Raw genomic sequence first — 22068 nt, forward strand, 5'->3', positions numbered from 1 at the left:
TTCATGGTACCAATGGGTGCTTATCTGCTTCAGACTTTATTTTGTGGCTAAACAGATCTCCTGAAATGAATACCTGCCATGACAACTAAAATAAATTTATATTTAACCTCTATAAAAAGACAATAAATGTATATCCATTCTAGTAAGAGCCATTGAACATGAAGAGAAGTGCCTGATAATTTAATTGGAAAACACATAAATAGGCTTTGTTAAATTCTATCACCAACTGCAGCTATAATTCTTATAATAGATGTTCATAAACTCTTAATCTGTGGTAATAGCAACATATAATCATAACATAAATGATGCATTCAGATCCAGCTGAAAAGCCCATGAGAGTATTTCAGGCATGGAAAGCCAAGACACTGTGGCAAAAAAAAAAAAAAAAAAAAAAAAAAAAAAAAAAAACCAAAACCTAAATGAAAGATCTCGCGAGTGAGATCCCAGTGGAAAGAACAGATCATCAAAGAAGGAGGTACCTTTCTCTGAAGGGAGGAGAGAACTTCCACTTTGACTATGACCTTGTCTAAATATGATCAGAGTCGGCAAATTCAAAAGGCCTCCATAGCCTTGGCAACTCATGACAAGAGCCTAGGGTGATTACTGATGCCATAAACAAGAGTGTCAAATTGTTAAGTCAACAACAGGAGTCACTGTGCACTTATTCCTCATGTAGGATCTCTGTCCTTAATGTGCTGTACATTGTGATTTAATGCTATAACTAGTACTCAAACAGTATTTTATACTTTGTGTTTCTGTGTGCGTGCAAACTGTTGAAAGCTTTACTTAATATATGCTAATTTGATCTTCTGTATATAAAGATAATCGAAAATGAATCTTGATGTGAATGGAAGGGGAGAAGGAGTGGGAGAGGGGAGGGTTGTGGATGGGAGGGAAGTTATTGGGGGAAAAAACCATTGTAATCCATAAGCTGTACTTTGGAAATTTATATTCATTAGATAAAAGTTTAAAAAAATGATGCTAATCTTTCATTTTGCATAGACTTCTGGATTAGGTGGTTATCTGAGTTAATGTTATTATGCTATTAATATCCTCTATTATTTAATAGGTAAAGTTGGGTGTATCCAATTTTAAGTCACCTCAGTAAACAGTAAAATTAGAAAATATGATTAGAATAATAGAAGAATAGATACTTAGAAAACATTTAAGTTATTTCTGAGCCCAAGGCAAAGCTAATAAATAATGAAGGATTCATTGGAGAGGTTCAGAGTAGAAAACATTTTATTTAAATATCCTATGATCTCTGATAGAACTCTGTATACTAGACTTTGTTTCTGCTTGCATTCTTACTATGATATAGTCAGCTGAAATGGTTTTATAAAATTCCATTAAAATTTCACTAAACAATTTATGATTTAGTTTCCAGTTGATGTTATGAATTTTACTGCAAATATAAGAATTCCACAGGGATGATGAGACTTTTGACAACCTTGTGGATGTGTTGTCAAAAAATAACACAAAGAATGCTGATGATTCTTTCAGATAATAAGAATGGGGGTTAAATGTGACAAAATCCAAAAGGAAAATGGAACTTCTAGAATTGTAATCTTTTAAGTCTAATGCTTTAAAAAGGTGTATTACTTTTAGAAGAGAAAGGAGAAAAATAGTGATGGATTACAAAGTTCTTCCTCCCAGTTGAGATATTGTGCATATCTTCACTCATTCAATGTCTGAAGCATTCCAAGTTTTATTACAACATTAATTTGTTTTCATCATATAACTAACATGGATGCTAAGAGTTTAAATTCTATGGTTTCAAGTTAAAATATCTTGGAAAAACATAGGTAAATATTACATCAATTTTAACTGGGTTAATAAGGAAATAATGATGTCACAGGTGGTATTGTTTTAAAATTCTAATTTTAAGCATTCTTTGTTTGTAATTCTGTAGATGATGACTTTGTTTTTAGCACCTTAATCCCACAGCAAAGGTATTCTTCTATTCCTTATTCTCTCAGACCGACTCAGTTATTGTTGCCAAGGAAACAGCCAGGAAGCAGGAGCAAAGCTGACTCTCATCTGGCAAGAGGATGATGGGAATGGATGAGAGAGTTGAGCAAGGTCAGGCGTTTACCGCTGAATACAAATCTGTCATGCCTAATAGATGAAGCTCTTTAGTTTCTGTGCTGCTCAGGCTACTCCCAGCAGCCAAGGAGAAAATAAAAAAGACACTCAAGCATGAATGCCAATCAGCCTGTGCTGGCAACAGTGATGTATTTACATGTGCCACAGCAGCTGAACTAGGCTTGGCTATGGATGAAAAGATAAATTAAATAGGTGTCAATAATTATAGAAGGTCAGAACCCTCATTTGACAGTATCCTAATAAGATCAGACAGATGGGATTTAGCAATTCTATTCTGTTAACATGCCTGAAGCTTCCCTTTCTGAGGTCAGAGTTCAAACCTGTCATGGGTTCAGATGAATTGAACTAGAAAAAAAAAAAAAAAAGAAAAGAAACTCCTCAATCAGGCCTCTCTTATGATTATTTGCCAGGACGGACACTCTTTGGATAGGTGTTGGAAAATGTTATGTATCTAAGTCTTATTTAGAATGACATGATGTGTGATCCAACAGTAACATGTTATTCAAAATTGTTCATCTGTAGTGAAGCCTCTGGGTAAGTAAACTTAATTTTAATAATAATGCAACCATACATATTAGAAATAGAGCTTTATTTATTTTTATTTGGAAAGCAAAAACAGATGGAGGCAGAATGAGAGAGAGAGAGAGAGAGAGGGAAGAAGGGAGAGAGGGAGGGAGGGAGGGAGATGGAGAAACATTCCATTCATTGATTCATTCCCCAGATTGCTCAAATATCTGCGATAGCTGGGGCTGGACTAGGTCAAAGCCAGTAGCCTGGAACTCTCTGATCCAAAATCTACAGCTCAGGGGCAGGGATTCAAGCAAAAGAACCATTTTTTTTTTATCCATTAATGTGACTCAGCTGCTATCATTAAAAGCATATTATTGTATATGTAAATATTTATGTGTCTGTTGGGGATAAGACTATACTAATTACATAGTGTTTGGGGTCTTAGATATATGAAGTTTTGTGGTGAGTACTGGTATTGATTTTTGGAAAAAAAATTGGCCCCTGACATTCCAGAAAAATACACTAGTAGATAGATAATTATAAGTAATTCAAAATATGAAATAAATTCCATTCATTCAATATTAGCTAACTCCACATATATCAGGTTTTTTTCTCTGACTCTATCAAAATACTTATTTCTAAGATTAACTGTTGCAATTAAGTTAAAACATAGCAGAATACTTTTAAAAATTTGTGGAAAATGGAATTAAATCCAGTTTATTTTGGTGGCAAAAAATTCCATGCAAATGAGGGGCCTTCAAAAAGTTCATAGAAAGTGTATTCTGATGGAGGATCTCTGGGAGACCTCAGAGGAAAGGAAGGGTCATCAAAGAAGGAGACACTCTTCTCTGAAGGGAGAGGAGAACATCCTCTTTGCTTATGGCTGTGTCCAAATAACGACAGTCTATGGTCACCAAAGGCCTCCATAGCCCTGGCAGCCCACGACAAGAGCCTTGGATTAGCACTGACATCATAAAAGAAGAGTATTAGTTGTTAAAGGAACAACAGTAGTCACTGTGTACTTGCTCCCCAGGTAGGACTTCTATCCCTATTGAATTGCAATATGAGAATTGACTGCAAATTCTCCCCCCAAACTGTACTCTATATGTTGTATGTGGGCATGGGGGCAAATTGTTGAAATCTATGATTAGCATAAAGATGGTCCTCTATATATAAAGTCATACTAAAAATGATCCATAATGAAGAAGGATATGGGAGAGGGAATGGGAGGTGGGAAGGAAGCAGAGTGGGGGGTATAGGGGAAAGAACCATTGTATTCCTAAAGTTGTATCTACGTAAAAACACATTCATTAAATAAAAAAAAAAAGAACGTGTATTCTGTGCAAAAACTAGGCATAAAAGAACCAGGAATTTCTTAGAAAGGCCAAAGGAAATACTTGTTTTCATGTTATTCTCTTTGATGCTTATCACTTTTCCTGTGACTGACAGAAAAAGTTGCTTGAATCTGCAATGGCTGTATGAGTTTTAAGTACAACAAGCATCAAATTTACTGGAAGTCTTTAATTTTACAGAAAAACATGGCTCCTCTAACACAGCTATTCTGACTAGTTCACATGCCATAGATTATTGGGGTTCAGCTTCTACTTGGATTGTCTTCCTTGAGGTGTACATTATTGCTTCTGGAACCACACATGATTTTGTGGTCCTGCACCAACACCTTATACTCTTTTGTGATACAGTTGCCAGAAGAGCAGTTATCAGGAAGGAGTCCTTAGGACATGTGTGGTCCATAAAATAAGGCTATAAATTAATGAGGGCACTAGCTATAACACTTTTCTCCTTTATTGTAAAAATGCATCTATATAAATATCCCAAAGCCCTAAGACAGTCTAGAGAAACTGCAAAATAAAAAATAATAAATAAAAATAAAACACAACTTAGTAACTTATTTGTGCTGGTTTGGATAATCTTAACAAGAAACAAGATATATTGCTTAAAATACCTCCAAAACATCAGCTCTTCTACACTTTTCTATATAGTATTGAGCCAATCTTTAGTATCCTGATATCATAGAAGCATAGTTTGTTTTAAAACATTATTTTTTACTTATTTACAAGGCACAATTAGAGAGAGAGAGAAATCTTGTTCCCTCTACTGGTTCACTTCCAAAGTGGCTGCAATAGCCAAGGCTGGGCCAAGAGCTTCATGCGGGTCTCTCATGTGGGTACAGGGACCCAAAGACTTGGGCCATCTTTCATTGCTTTCCTAGGTGCATTAGCAGGGACCTGGATCAGAAATGAAGCAGCCAGGATATGAACTGGTGCCTATACGGGATGCTGTCATTACAGGAGGTGGCTTAACATGTTATACCACAATACTAGCTCCTATAGTTTATTCTTAAAATTATTGTAGTTAATTAATTTTTGAGACAGAGTGAGACAGATAGGCAACCAGTGGTCTCATCCTCTGGTTCACTACCTAAATGCTTGCAAGAGCCAGGGCTGAGCTAGGGCTAAGCAGGAGTTTCCAACTCAATCTTGGACTCCCATATGAGTGGTGGGAAACCAATTAAGCCATCACTTGCTGTCACCAATGGTGCACATTAGCAGGAAATTAGAATTGGGAGCAGAGCTAGAACTTGAACTCAGACACTCCAACATGGGATGCAGAAACCCTAAGAAGTATCCTTAACACTGATCAAACATCTACCCCAGGATAGTTTTAGCTATCAGGAAGAGAATGCACTATCCTCAGGAACTAGTATTTAGAGTTTAATTGGTCTCTTAAATAATGTAGATTACCATCTGCATCTAAGGAAATATATTTTCTATTAATAATAGTTTTCTTATATTCTTTGCTTTAAGCAAAAAGAGACATTTTAATACTTGAAGAGAAATCTCAGATCAATTAGGGATAATTACATCCATTATAAAAAGATTTCCCCAACTTTTAGTACTTCTGATGAACATAAGTGTATCAGAATGCAAGGTCAAAGACAAGGGCTATGTAAAGTTGGGAGGGCAGTGGTGAGAAAGTAAGAGTCAAAGATTCTCACAGCTTAAATGGGAGTTATTACTTGAATTGGAAATTTATATGAAATGGTCAATTCTTTTGTGGTAACAACACAAGTTACTGAAAATGAATGATTCAATTTATTAAAAATCAACTAGTATAAACTTATAGAATATACCTAGACATAAACATTCTTATAAACCAAAGTGATTTATTTTAAAATATGAAATTCAGGATAATGAATCAATCAGCTCCTTACCTTATGCCTCAAATGACCTTAAAAACCTTAGAAAGGACAAATTAGCTAAAGGGTGATCATAATATGATTATATAACAAGGCTGACTTATATATGTGGTACTGTAGGAACCATAACAAAGGCCACAATACATACACTTAGAGCCCCAGAAAGAAATTTTAAGATTTTTTTAAACATCAGGAAAAATAACATAATACAGCCTGAATTATATTAGTTTTATACCAAATCAGTTATAAAATATAACCCACACATTTTTATGAAGAAATGGATTTATAAAGGTAAAAGAGCCTTGGGCCCATGAAAGTAATATGCACCTTGGCACTGAAAAAGTTCTTAAAGGAAAAGATACTGAGAATGGCGTCTATGATGCTTTCCTATGCCAGCACATCTCATTTGCTTTTTCTCTCCTTTTCCAGAGAAGAGTAGAGACACGAGAGATGAAACAATCATTTTAAAATACATGACTTTAAGCATCATATCGCTTTATAAAACTAACAACCAAGTTAATCACATTGCCATATGGAATGCCTTTTCATATTTATTATAGTAATATATATTATTTGTGGTAGGTTTATCTATTTCAACCTATTCATATTATCAAGTGCCATAAATTTACCAAATAAGTGAGGTCAGTGTTCATTGCTAATATTTTCTAATATTCATAATGAAATCTAAGTGCCCATTATGTACATTCATAAATATTAAATCTGATGCAAATATGAAGAATTCATTTCTGGAAGTGATAATGGCATTATTACCAAGAAATTAGAGGCAGCAATAATTTAAGAAAATAGGTCACTGAAGCTGAGATGGAAGAGGTATGAAGTTTATGTAAAAACAATCCAACAAAGGGCTCCTTTTATCCCATTTGAATGACTGATTCTGTTAGCTTTTCATAATCACTGAGCCAACAATAGAAAAATCACCTTTTGATGGATGTCCATTTTGACAAGCATCTGACCATGAATGACTTTGTTATAAACTCAAGAGCCAGTACCAGAACTAGGTAGTTTTGAAGGGAGCTATGGTAATTTCCCCACCTTCCCATCTGAATAACTTTAGACTCCTATTTTTTTTTAAGTGAACATGATCAAACAGGGCTGAATCCTATAACATAGAATGCTGTAAGATAACTTTTTTAATGGGTTCTTCACTCCTGATTAGATAGTGTTTAACCAATCAGGAAGTTCATTATAACATTAGACCAGTAAGGGCATTTAAGAAAGGAATTTAAGAAGGTGCTAAGGGGATGTGGGAGCTTATTGAATCCATGGATTATAATGAGAATTTGACATTATTTACTCTGTTTCTTACATATAAAGAATAACGGGAATCAGATTCTGAGTTCTCATAGATTCTTCAACTAAGGAACTGATGAAAACTCTTAAATATTTAGGCTGAAAAAAAAATCTCTACCGGCATGATTCACATTGGTTCTCTTGCACATGTTCTTGCTTTATTTATGTGTTCTGATTCATGTTAAATCCTTGTTTCACAATATAACCTGTGGCCTTTGTTTCTTAAATTCTGGGAAATCACCTGAACTGAAGAACTAAAAGCTCTTCTTTCAACTCAGAGTAATTTCTTGTGACTGTATGGCTTGTGTGTACTTTTGTTCCTTTCTTCTGTTCCGAATGCTGGATTCAGAACCACGCATGGGACAGGTTTTAAGCTGCTTGACAGAATTCTCTTTCTGTTTATACTAAGAACCACAAAAGGATCCCTCATTTTCATAGTTTCTTAACTTGGTATCATAAAATGTGCAGATAGAAACTCTTTGCAGTGAAAACCCCAGATATTGCATCAAACGCTATTTGCTCAATGCTGTACAATTTCTATAAGAATTTTTCACAATGATAAGAATGTAGAGACAAAACTAATTGCAGAAACTTGAATTCTAGTGTATCTGTTTGCTATCCTAGCCCAAACTTAGTTTCTTACTCTAACACGGTTTTGTTAATTTACAGTTCTGTCAGTGAGAGGTCGTAGTGCTCATTGTGTTAAAATCAAGACATGGAGAGGACTGTGCTACTCTTCTGTTGTATATAAAGTCATTTACTTGCCTTTTTCCAGGTAGTAGAGCTGTCTGCCCACATCCCTTGATTGTTTGCCCTCAATTCATTTTCAAGCTTGCAATGGCATGTTGATTCCTTTTCACACATCACTCTGACCTTTTGTTTGGTCTCCTCTTTCATTTTTAAGGGCCCTTGTGATTACATTGGGCCCACGTGGATGATCTCTCTATTTTAAGATCAGCTGATTACCAACCATGATTCCATCATCCACATTAACTCCTTTTGGCAATGTACCCTACTGTCGTCAAAATTTCTAAGGATTAGGATGTGTACCTTTGGGACCCTGCTGTCTATACATTCTATGCCTCTCTGGCTCCCTATACACATTTTTCTCAAATCTTCTCAAATAAAAAGGCTAAGATGTGAAAATTGGTTATGATAGTGTGGTTGGTGGGTATTTTTGGGGTTTGTTGTGTTTTGCATTATTTCCATGCAGAGTCATCCTGCACCCTTCTACTCCCTGCTTCTGCCCCTGGAGGGCTGACCTATCAGGATGGATCAGCAGGCTTTCCTCACCCTGAACTTTCCTTGAGTGCACCCACCCTTGCACACTGACAAGAATCTAAATGAGGGATGAGAGTGAATGGTTCTATTGATTCCTGCTTGTCTATATGCAGGTTTCTCCTGGGCTGCTTCCCTCCAACACAAGTCATAATTGTTTTCAAGGTATTCTTCTTTGAAAATCCTTCTCTGTTCTTTTAATTCTGGCAATGACTCCCTGAATTCCTCCATCTGAGTGAAAGGAGGATAACAGCTCCATTGTTATTAGCCCCTTAATATCCCAGTGTCTTTTGTATTTTTCCTGCATTTTGTCCTGCACCAAACTCCTTAACAAAAAAAAAAAAAAATGGCTCTTCTTTTACATAAACTTGCCAATTTCATACAAAACTTCTTTTTCAGCCATCCTGAGAACTATAAAGAGAAATTTTAATAAGTAAATATTGTTGCAGCTTGACTGAGTTTTCACACTCAAAATGCACCATGTCCGTGTTCAGTCTGATACTCTGATGTTTCCCATAAAAGATAAGGTTAAACAATGATTTCTGCTGCCATCACTGTAGTCAATCATTTTTTCCTCAAATCCTTGCATATATGGAAAAATAGTAGAGGAATTTAACTGTTGACATAACTGCCTCAAATTCTAATAAGATCTTTATGCACATGTGAACCATCAGCTAGATTTCCCATGTGATGCTAAATAGCAGTATATCACTATAAATCTTTGTATTTTTTATGGCTTCAAATTTCTTTTATTTCAAAAAATTTTTGACTATTGCTCAAAATGTATTTTGAATAGTAAAATGAGCTGAAATGTAGTCATTCTAAAAACTATTGTGTGGCCAGCGCTGCAGCTCACTAGGCTAATCCTCCGCCTGTGGTGCTGGCACCCAGGGTTCTAAGTCCCGGTTGCTCCTCTTCCAGGCCAGCTCTCTGCTGTGGCCCGGGAGTGCAGAGGAGGATGGCCCAACTGCTTGGGCCCTGCACCTGCATGGAAGACCAGGAGGAAGCACCTGGCTGCTGGCTTCGGATTGGCGCAGCGCGTTGGCCGTAGCAGCCATTTGAGGGGTGAAATAACAGAAAAAGAAAGACCTTTCTCTCTCTCTCTCTGTCTAGCTCTGCCTGTACACACACACACACACACAAAAAAAAACCTATTGTGCAATATATCTTATAAGTTATGGAAAAGAACAAATAATATGTGTATTTTCAGAATACAAAGAGTTCTTTGGATGAATCAAAAACTAGGCAACATAAATAAATATTATAAACTCTTTAAACGCTACCTTTCTTGACAATTGTATATAATATGGAGGAAAATGACAACAAACTGAATACTAGAATATTGTTAGTTTTCATTCACTTTGCTTACCATCTGATCTACATCTGTGCTTTGTTTTCAACCTCAAAGAATGTACATATCAGAAATCAAGTCTTTTTCAAGGATATTTGGGTGCCTGATATCTCTTGTAATAATTACGTATGGAATTTCACATATATCTATCTAATCCATGGTCATCAGTAAGTCATCGCCAGCCCATCAATCATCACCCCTTTATGGAAAAATTGGAAAAGCATAAATATATATGGAGGTTTAGGGACAGAAAATCATGTTAAAACAGATAGCAGAAAATATTGTGATGATGACAATGACAATAACGATACGATGATTTTGTGTTGGCTAATAATGAAATGCCTTGGAAAAATTAGCAGAAAGAAAATGTGAAAAATTTCTTAGTATTGCTCACTAATAAAATCTGGTATGAAGAAATGGATAGACCAGTGTTAGAGGCATAGGTCTAGCCAGGGAAGTATGGAATTTAAAGAACCACAAAGGCAGTACCAATAGGATAAACTAGCAATGAGGAAGTGGAAATACAACAGGGTATGAAACAGAAGGCAAATACCGCTGCTAAACAAAACCCAGGGCAGAAAATCAGGGATGATGACCTTTAGTATTTTCTGATGCAAAAGAAAACAAATTTCTCTCTCTTCACTCACACACACACACAACACACTCACACACAATGGAAACTATGAGAGACATCTTAAAAGGTTTCTAGTAGCCAAGAGTGGGTAAAAAAGATTCAAGCAAAATATCCATTATGACTAACTTGAAATAGATTCACCACCATTGATATTGTTTAGTATGCTGCTCATGGATGTGTTAATCAACAAAAATACTTTATACATTATATTAATTCCTGGCTATGTGATCTAATTTTTGCCCTATAGTATTTTTTTTAGCTATGATTTTTTTTTTACACAGGTAAAGCTCTATTTTACATGAAAATGGAAATTTAGGGCAATAATTTTAGAGTATTAATTAGTTAGAGTAAAAGAAAGACAAGTCTGTCAGGAAAAAAGGTTTTTTTTCCAAGAGTTAAATTTTAATCAATGAGAAATGATTAATAATAAAGCTGGACTGTGCCCAAACCATATAATGATTTTGTTGTTTTTATGCTTTCCAGGTGAGTTTATAGGTTTTCAGGTATGGATTGGGCTATGTATTATACTCAGTGCTTTCTATTTTAAAGTGAAATGATGTTAAAGACCCACAAGACCTGTATGCTGCATAAATTGATAGGGACAGGGGTGGTTTAAAGAATACAATTGAAACCCCCATTGAATCTTAGGCTGAAATAAAATTCCCATTACTGCTGCATGGGGACCCAGTGCTCTCCTTTGACAAGGACAGATTTTAGATCAAGCACTCTTAGATTGTAAATTACCATTCCTGATAGCTGGCCTCCCCTGTCTATGGTGCCTTAGAGAAATGGGACAGGCTGAAAATGTAGGTAATGGCCTGCTTTCAACCATCCCCAGCCCCACACCCAAATTTCCATGTTTCACGGAAAAGAATAGTAATGTAGAAGACACTGTCGAATTTAAATCAGAATACAGGACATTATAATTACAAATGTTAGTAGCCATTGCTAGAATGATTGGCTGACAGTGTCTTTTCTCTCCCATCCCCAATTACAATTACATCCAATTTGGCCACTGGAGATAGGGAAGGAGGGAGCTGTTAAAAGAGGCATCTCTCAGGATTCCTCTTCAAAATTGCAAGGAATTTTATTTTACAAATTAGTTGCATACAGCTGAGATTAAGTAATTAATGTTTAAATAAAGTGCATATGACATTTTTGAACAAGGAAAAAGGAGAAGTTTCAGAGAGAGAGGGTGCAGGTTGTTTCTGTATTGTTTCTGTTCTCTTTTGTTTTGAATCCTGACAGGTAAGATACAGTTCCCAACAGAGCCTGCTTTCTCTAGGAGACAGGTGGAGCTTCTAAATCATTGTTTTGTTTCTGTTTCAAGGATTTTAAAAATATTGGGATGATAAAATAATCATGCTAAAATTCTTAGCATTTTTAAGGAAAGGAATTCCATCTGATCCACATGGAAGTATGATGCCATCCAAGTAACAGTAAGCAGATGTTTATTTCCTAAAGCAAGCTTACTCTTTGAAATCAATTTGTGAACTCATTACACAAATCCATATTAAACTATTTAGTCTATATTTAACACTATAACAAGGATAGTCAGGATAAATTAAATGGATTTTATTTCCAGATGGCAGAAAGCCAAAGTTAGTCCCTCCACTTCTAATTTATTTCTCGGTTCTAATCCCTGTCTGCCTACAGACAGAAGGAGAGACAAAGAGGAGAAAGAAGAAAAAGAAGTGGCTATTTTTATCTTCTGTTATTGAAGGGTCGATCAAATCAATATGTTTCAGTTCTGGCAGTGACAGTACTCGGTGGTTATCTTATGTTAATGCATAAATCTTTAACTCCTTCGCCCAAGATGGCAGTACAATGAGCTCTTTCTTCAAAGCTGGGTAAAATATGTCCAGCAAGGTGGAGTCATCTCATCAGTGGGAGAATGATTCACTTACATCCTTTCAAGGAACTAAGGATGCATAATAAGGCCCTGTCACACTCTCCCTTAAGCTTTTCATTACCATCAGCAATGCCAATAACTTTCAGAATTCCCAGTCAGCATCAAAATCTCCCTTTCAATTCAAATGCAAACTGCAGACACTTTCCTCTTCCATATTATTCTATGAATTCATCTTTCTCTCCAGGAGCAGAGTTGCCACTCAGTTCAGATCATAACTATTTCCCTCTGAGGATATTACACAATATTCTGCATTAATCTTTCATTCTGTTCCAATGTATTAGTATACACAGCAAAAATATGCTTTTCAGCCAAACCATTAATTTTGTCTATTTTGATTACAAATTGTTCAGTTATGTGCTTTGAGACCTTTTAACTATTTATTTCTCTGGCTTCATCTTTTCCTGTATCACAGTACATATGCTCAATTAGCCAATGAAACAAAGTGTTTGCCTTTTAGGTCTTCTAATGAGTAACAAAAGTAGTCACTCTCAGGTCCTTTGCAAGGTGCTGGAGATGCAAACATGATCAAGACAGGGACCATTAGGAACTCACAACCCAGGCTCCTTTCGTTAACATGGACTTTAGACTTTTTTCATGGCCTAGCTCATGTCTTAATTATTAGCTTTAACATCTACTCATTCATAAAGAATTTAGAAATTAGCCCATATTTCTAATCCATCTATACATACTAACAGCTACCTCTAGGCTCAGGCATTTTGACACAGTGAGTTAGGCTGATGCCTGTGAGGGCAGCATCCCATTTGAGTGCTGCTTCCAATACTGGCTGCCCCAATTGGGATTCTGCTCTCTGCTAATGCATCTGGGAAAGCAGCAGATGACCCAAATACCTAGACACCTGACACCAAGTGGGTCACCTGGATGGAGTTTCAGGCTCCTGGCTTCAGCCAGGCCCAGCCTCAATTGTTGAGGCCATCTGGGGAGTAAACCAAAGGATGGAAGATCTCTGTGTGTCACTCTGTCCTTGTGTGAGTCACTCTGCCTTACAAATGATTTTTCAAAAAGACTTTAAAAATATGAAAAAACAATTTTTAGGCTCTGATGATCTTCCATAAAGCCACTCACTTTTCTTGCCCAGTTGGGGAATAAAGCTTTATCCTTTCTTCTCTCACCCACCACTATGTTTGGCATCTATTCCTGCCACTGCCAACTCATCTGTTATCCACAATGGTTCCACAGTTATCTTATAAATTTATTAACATGTAATACTTGTGAATTTTTATGGGGTACAATAAAATAGTTCCACACATGTACACAGTGTAAACTGATGAGTTAATTATTTAGCTTTCTGTTTCCTTTTATTTTCCTGTTTGTAGTCCACCAGCTTTTCTATTTCACTTCTTTAGGTAACACATGTTTGTGGACTCTGTTGCAAACACAAAGAGAACCACATCTAACTTTCATCTGTAGACATCAATATTCCATACAACCTAAACAACGAGTTCATTTTTTTGCATATTGTAGAAGACACTTTGTGATCCAACCCTGCTGTCTCTCTCCTGACTTACTGAACCACCCGCAGTTCTCTGGGAACATACTTTTGTCTCTGCTCTAGGAGTTGATACACTGCATGTAGCATTCCTTCTACCAGCCATTTCTTTAACCTTCATGACAGAATAGAAAAACCATATCACTACTTCAAAGTCCATCTCATCACAGATGTCACATCCTCCATGATAAATTCCTGATTCCCAAAAAAAGAGTTGAGTAAACCCTCCAATGTGCTACCAATACATCTTGTATTTACATACTCTTCAAACTCAAAATGATTTGTTTGGCAATGAAAATTCCCTATCAGACTAGGAACTGGAGTACTCACTTTGCACCTGCATTCAAAAAGTTGAAATAAATTCTTCTTTATAATGTGTCATGTACAAATAAACTACATACTTTTTCTAAGGGTTTTACTGTTTTTGTTCCTGATCTAGAAAAACAAAAAGACATTTACCTCCTCTCTGTTGAATTTCCCTAGGGGTCATCTTTCCCTACTGAAGAAGTGTGTTAAACACCAAAAATATGTGATCAGAATTGGGCTCAGAGGCTCATGTTAAATAATGAGAAGCAACACTTGAGTATGACAAGATAGCAGGTGGTCTGTATGTCAGAAATTGAAACAGCGAATCCTTGAGATCTAAAAGCTTATGTTTGGGGCACCAGTTCTGTTATGTGTACTTACTTCCATTTATGAAATTACAAAGACAAGGTAAGGGAGAGATATAAACTAGAGTATTTTTTTTTCTTCCACATAAGTGCCTTACATTAGGCAAAAAACTCTCGGGAAAAAAACATCCTTCTCAGCTCAAGACAATCTGTTCTGCTTTGGCACATTTTCATATACATACAATTGGTTGACATCTTTCAGAATCACTGAATAGTCATTTTGATTAGCAGGTAGATGATTATTTAAAAAGGTACTGGACATAAAATATTAAGATATGTGGAAAATTGGCTTTTCTTTTTTACTTTTCTGGCTTTATAATGATGTGTATTTTCTTTAGAGATGGGGCATGTTCAATTTCAAATAAATTTTATTCTGTTCTACAAGATTCTAAAGAAATCATCTAAATGAAGAAATGTAGCTTGTTAGTGTTGTTATGTAAAGGTAAGGTGACCTATAGATTCTTGATGGATATTTGTTAATAACTAGATAAAAAAAGACAGCTGTGCTAACACATACCAGTTACTTAAGCGTATTAACTAATTGCTATTACTATTACTTTTATGAAAACACATAATAGATTGAAGACCTCTAAGTTAATACTTTATATGAAAGGAAACTTTCTCTTTCCTTTTTTTTAAAACTAACGTGTATTTTAAACTATTTTCACTTATAGCTGTGAACTAAATAAAACAGTAAGTAAAAGAGTTTTTCAACACAATAGCATCCTTGTTGTCAGGTGTGTGACAAATGGTACCACTACTCTTCTAAAACAGGGTTAGAATAGAAAGAAGAAAGTACATCAAATCCTGGCTATATCTTAATGATTATGAACTCAAGTAATCAATATTTCCTTCAGTGACATCTACCATCTCTAATTTGTATTTCTGAATACTTGGTACGTATTGAATAATTAATATACCATTGCAAATCACTATGTCTTATATTTGATAATTAGGATTAATTACATAAAACTCATTCTCTAATAAACTATGGATTCCTAGATAGTAGTGAATATGTCACATTTATCTTTAAGAGTTCTATGACATATTGAACCACAGTTGGCCATAGCACATGGAGAATTTTAACAGACATAAGTTGAGTAGCAGAATCTTAGCCATTTCTATTAATTTCAAGTTCTTCTCCTTTAATTAGGACTGCCCACACTAGTTTTGCTATACCCAAATAAATCTGAAATGGTACCTATTAACTCGGGCAGACTACTCATGTGGACAGAACATAGGTAGGCTGGAAAGTTAGATTTCTTGTTAACTTTGACCTTGGATGAGTTTGTTAACTTTTCTGTACAGTAATTTCCTCATTCACAAAGTAGGTAAAATAATTGCATCACTCTCATTGGATTCTTAGGAGAAATCAATTAATATGGGATTGTAAAGCTCTAGTTCAACACCATGTCCAGGTCCCAGTAAGCAGAAGAAAGATTTAGTAGTTCTTTGGAAAAAAAAAAAAAAAAAAAAAAACTAAGAGGAGAGGGAGACAGGGAGAGAGGGAGAGAGGGAGGGAGAGGAGACTGACTGACTCTTCCCTCTGTTGGTTCATGCTCCAAATGCTTGAACTCAATATGGGTTTCCCATGTGAATGTCAGGAACCCAAGTATTTGAGCCATCACCCGTTGCCTACCAGGGTTTGCATTGGCAGTAAGCTAGAATTGGGAGACAGCCAGTTTTCAAACCCAGGCACTTCAGTATGGGATGTGAGTGTCATGAGTGTTTTCCAAATGTGGCTCCAACACTTTGTAGCTATTTGACATAGGGCATGGTACATGATCTCTTTAAACTATAATTGTTTAATCCATGAAATGATAAGATATTGTAGACTAGATTATCCTAGAAGTTAACGGAAAAATGTATATAAAGGGCTTAGCACATAGTGCGAAACCCAGGAAAGTTCTTGAAAATTCTATTCTCTTCTATATTTTTCTTCTGTATTTAAACATTAATCAAGGTAGAACTGATTATAACTTTGTTGGAATGTTCTTTTCACACATTTAAATGGCATTTGCTTTCTTCTGTTTCTAAGCTCGTATGTGGGTACAGCCAAAATTGGATAGCTGTAACTGTACAACTCACCTACCAATAGTTCTGAAAGAAAGTGATAATTTCCTAAGTAGAGTGTTGAGTATATCAGCACATCTACCTTATATGAAAAGACAAATGACTCGAGGTAAGAAAACACACACACACACACACACACACTCACACACACATACATATGAACAAGGTTAAATATCTTGGAGGATGACTGTTCATTAGCCAAGGGTCTTGTAGGTAAAGGGATTGGAAGATTTGGAATAAGGAAGTTTGTGGAAAAGGCATAAGGTCGAACCCATGGGAGTGAATATTAACTGTAAAGATCTTTAATTCTTAGAGACACCAATTGTATTTCCATGGAAGAGGCACTAAACTATCTTGTAATTGTAGACGAACAATTGAGCTAAGGAACATCAGTCCTCTAGAGATAGCACCACAAGCTTGTAAATGAAGAGGCTAAAGTGGCAAGGACAGAGTCTATGCATTGAGCATCAGTATGGACATAAACCTAACAAAGGTGTTGCTACTCGCTATGAGCTACTGCCACTGCTGTATACTTAATTAACTAGCAAAAAAAGACAAAGCTGAGTTACCAAAATAAACCACTCCTTAAAGGAGACCAGCTAGCCTCTAGGTGACGCCTTTCACTCTGGAGGAGTTAGAAATTCATCTTGACCGGAATATACACATATTCTGAGAAATGGTTTATTTTTCATACTTTCTGTATTTTAGCACCATCCTTTGAGAACTCCCAAAGTATTTGAGCCACCAATATGGACTCTCTCTCAGAGTACTATGAAAGGTCAAATAACTCAATTTATAGAAAAAGAGGTTTGGTATGACCAAAGAATCTATTAATCCTATCACCTATCAACCATTGAGCAGCTACCAACTTGATATGGTAAATACAGAGTCTCTTGTAGGTACAGTTGAGGAGCCAAAGTTTAGAAAACATTTTAAGAATATGAGGTGCTTTCCTTTAGGGTACATTATATACCACGAATCAATGACCAGGATCTGATGTCATGTTCTCAACAGGTAGAACAAACACAAAAAATGGAGTGGGGTCAATCAGTGCTGTGGTGTGATAGGCTAAGCCTATGCCTGTAGTTCCAGCATCCCAGATTGGTGCCAGTTTGTTTCCTGGCTGCTCCTTTTCCAATCCATCTCTCTGCTATGTCCCAAGAAACCAGAAGATGGCCCAAGGGTTTGGGCCTCTGCATGTGAGTTGGAAACACGGAAGAAGCTCTTGGCTTCTAATCAGTCCAGCTCTGGCTGTTGTGGCCATTTGGTGAGCTAACCAGCAGATTGAAGACCTGTCTCTCCCTTTGAATTTTTTAAAAGATTTATTTAATTATTTAAAAGGCAGAGTTAAGGAGAGAGAGGAGAGACATAGAGTGGGAGAGAGAGAAATAGATCTTCAACCTGCTCATTAGCTCCCAAAATGGCTGCAAAGGCTGCAGCCAGGAGCCAGGATCTTCCTTTGGATCTTTGACCTAGGTGCAGGGGCCCAAGCACTTTTGATATCCTCCACTGCTTTCCCAGGTGCATTAGCAAGGAGTTGGATCAGAAGTGGAGCAGCTGAGACCTGAACTGGTGCCCTTGTGGTATGCTAATATCACAGGCAGCGGCATGTGCAAAGCCACAACAGCAGCCCCTCCATCACCGAATTTTGAGCTATTGCTAGTATCTTGCCTTTATTGTCATTTTGGACATCTCGTGCCAAAATACCAGTATGTAGGGAAAGATATCACTCTGGTAAGACTAATTACTCAGATCATCAGGAAGGAGTAGAAAACAGGAGCAAATGTGATTGGCACAATGCTGATCTACTAGTGTCTCTTAATATCCCCTTCCTCAATGTTGGTGATAAATGGACTAGTACAATACTTTGCCTGTGAAGAGACAAGGGGCTGGGTTACCTCACCAGATAAAGACACAGACTATATAGACGTTAGCTGAGAGTGATAAGAGTCGCTACTGGGTAAGAGATGGGAAACAGCAGCACTTGATATCTTGGGACCAGTTGAAATCGTATCGGTAGTGTGGCCATTCATTCCATTTTCCCCAGGAAATGAGATGAATAAGTGAGAAAAGCAGCTCCTAGAATTCATTACATCATGCAAATAGATTTGGGTGGCTCAACAGGAGAACTCTAGTGCAGAGAGGTACATCCTTCATATATCTTATTCGAGATTGTACTACTCCTTCCTCCAAGTGGAGGGACTGTTGGTGGCTGATGGCTCCTTATTGAATTAATCTCTAGTAATTGACTTGAGCTAAACAAAGCAACATCATTCCAAGTCAAATCTGTGGAGTAGAGTAGCCTGAAGAACCATGCCCACTTCAGAGTTTAAATAGTTTGCTGTTGCTGCATAATTCATTCCTCCCAATTGTGTATATGAATACTAGTTCATTGTAGTTCTATCAGTGCTGATATTATCAGTTTGGCACATAAAATGTATATCCATACACTTTAGGTATTAAATTATATGTACCTCTCACTAATTATTACACTGAAAACATAAAATTTTTATAACATATGGAATACATATTCACAGTGTGTATATATATGTTTTGTGTATGCATATATATCATCAATAAGTGATTTAATCATAGGTAAAGGATATTAATATAACAAGGTCATTTGGGTTTAATATAAATATCAACATTTTTCTTTTCTATTTTCTAACATAGAGAGTTTAGAAAAAGAATGTGGGAATATAATATTCTTTGGTGTGTTTACTTCTGAAGCATGATGTGATCAATATTCATGAGCCTATCAAGTTTTCCATATTGTATGGATTTACAGTTATCACTGGTCTCAGTACACTTCAGATTACTGCAGAATTTGTTTCTAATTTAAAGTCTGCCGTACAGCCATATTCTCATGATTAGCACTGAGCTGGCTTCCTACTTGAAGCACTTGCTGAATGAAGGGCAAGGTGAATGACAAACCTTTATTTACTGAGAAACCTTTGCCTACATAAAACTGGAAATGAGCAGGTCATTAAACAGATAACTGCAAACCTTGCGGTGAACCTTCTCCATTAGTAGTCATTTTGAAACAGGACTTTTCCCTCAACCTTGTCCACTGGGCTCAAAACCTAAACTTTAAATGAGCACTGTCATTGAAATATTTATTATTTTCTTGAAGCATAGAAAAATGTGCTAGAACAAAGATATGATTTTCACCTATCTCAATATATGCCTATTTTTCTGAAACTGAATGAAACCAACAGAAGACTTTATAATAGCTAACACTTAGATAACAATTCCCAGCTTTTACATACATTTATTGCAATAAATCATTGAGCCAATTATCTACTGCATTTTACATCTGAGAAAATAGAAACTTGAAAGGCTGGGCAGTGTTATATAAGAATTGGTTCACAAATATATACCAGAAATAATTGGATAAGGAGATTTAAATGAGATGTGGACATATCTATACTAGGTGAGTATTACAAAGTCAAAAATCAAATGAATGATTTATTCCAAACTTAACTATCAATGGACCCTAAGGAAAGCATTAGCTTGAGTGTCAGTATTTCTCCAAAGGATGGGAAATTCAGATGAAGTAAACACAATGAAAGGATTACTTTCCTCTTATTTTTTATTTTTAGCTTGACAAGTAAAAATAACTTTTTAATTGATTGAATAAATGTAATGCCATATGTGCTGAGTCATTAACCACTGTGACAAAATTGATTCTGTATCCTATGAACTACAATTAATTACTTAGCTTTATAAAATAAACTGTTATAAGAAAGCTCATAAGCTTGCCACAATGGAATTGTGTTTCAAAAATACCAAGTTGCATTGTTATTCATTTAAATTCAATGGTAGGACTCTAAAGAGAAATTTTGTAGTTTTAATGGACATTTCAATTCGTGTGAGGGAACTGTCCAAAGACTTATTTTCCAGTTTGGCTCCATTAATGTACTAGTCCAGTGCATGGAATTGTTTGTTCCACGTTATTTACAGAACTCCAAGAATAATTTGATCCTACACTAAAAACAATTAAGAACTGAAACTGGAATAACCCTCTTCATCATCAAGAGACAAAAAAATTCCACTTAACTAACCACCAGAGAATAAATTCAGATTAAGAAGTATACTCGCTTAGGCCGGCACTGTGGCTCACTTGGCTAATCCTCTGCCTGCGGCGCCAGCACCCTGGGTACTAGTCCCGATTGCTCCTCTTCCAATCCAGCTCTCTGCTGTGGCCTGGGAGGGCAGAGGAGGATGGCCCAAGTGCTTGGGTCCCTGTACCCGTATAGGAGACTGGGAGGAAGCACCTGGCTTCTGGCTTCAGATGGGTGCAGTGCCGGCCGTGGCGGCCATTAGGGGAGTGAACCAACGGAAGGAAGACCTTTCTCTCCATCTCTCTCTGTCTATAACTCTCTCTCTGTCTCTCTCTCTCACTAACTCTGCGTAGCAAAAAATAAAAAAAAATTAAAAAAGAAGTATACCCACTTGGCTTTACTTATCCTCTCCTACATAACTGCCGAGGTGCTATTACACTGCCAGATTAAATTCTAACAGATCTTGAAGAATTAAAACTACCTGTACCATTTTTTAATCTTTCACACAATCCCAGTGATTTACTGTATAACAGTCAACATGTGATAAGAATATTATAATTAGTTTCAATTACTATACACCCATATGGGTATCTATCCAGATACTTCTCTTGCCCATTTGGTTTTCCAGGTATTATTCTCATATTGATGAGTAGCAACTTACAAATCATATCCAAAAATCTTCTGATTTCATGGCTTGCCTTATGATCAGATTTAACTCTTCTTGTTAATTCCAGGATATGTGATGCACTGCCTTAATAAAATGTTTAAAATTCAACAACACTTGTAATCAGTAAACTTCTCCAGAGGAGGACAGGTAATTGACAACAGCTCTCATTTTCCTAAATATCTAACAAATAAATTTTTCCTACTGTACTGGAACTCTATTTGGTTACCAATGTTGGGAAAATTAAAGAAAGTCTAAAACACAAATTATTAACACTCAATATTTACTTATTAGATGTACAGCATGGTTTGGTATTTTGCCTAAGCGAGTAACAATATTGGGGAATATTTATAGTAAAATTTCTTCTATTTTTTCCACAGTTTTTCTGCCTAGTAGAATGAGAGGAATATATCATTTTTCTCCATGATAGTTTTACACTGTCTTCATCCATGTCTACCATTAAACACATGCCAGACTATGATGCACCTTCACAGGTGCATTCCCAGTTCTGTGCCCCTCAGCCTACCTGCTCAGCAGTCACTAAATTTTCTTGATCTTCCAGGGTAAACATCTCCAGAAAATTGATTAATACCCAGCAGCTTGAACCAAACTAACTAACTCAGATATACATGATGTCTTCTAAATTATCTTTTGTCTCTGCCTGACCCCCTATCTTCTCATCCCCTGCAGCACATAATTGCTATCTTCAGCCAACTATCAAATAGTCTTAATTTAATTACTACCTACTCGTACTCCAGTTTACTGGATGG

The 22068-nt window shown here is 36.3% G+C and overlaps 1 protein-coding gene and 1 long non-coding RNA gene across 3 annotated transcripts in view; one reads left to right on the plus strand and one right to left on the minus strand.

Annotated features, from left to right (window-relative positions):
• The window catches only part of DCC (DCC netrin 1 receptor), a 1216740-nt gene that overhangs the window by 439679 nt on the left and 754993 nt on the right, over nt 1-22068 (minus strand). The window lies entirely within an intron of this gene.
• Nucleotides 2453-14541, plus strand: LOC127492286 (uncharacterized). The gene is made up of 3 exons (XR_007921461.2): nt 2453-2640; nt 11738-11846; nt 14310-14541. It is a non-coding gene; the product is annotated as an uncharacterized lncRNA (long non-coding RNA).

Source organism: Oryctolagus cuniculus, chromosome 10 (assembly GCF_964237555.1).
Source record: "Oryctolagus cuniculus chromosome 10, mOryCun1.1, whole genome shotgun sequence".
Lineage (NCBI taxonomy): Eukaryota > Metazoa > Chordata > Mammalia > Lagomorpha > Leporidae > Oryctolagus > Oryctolagus cuniculus.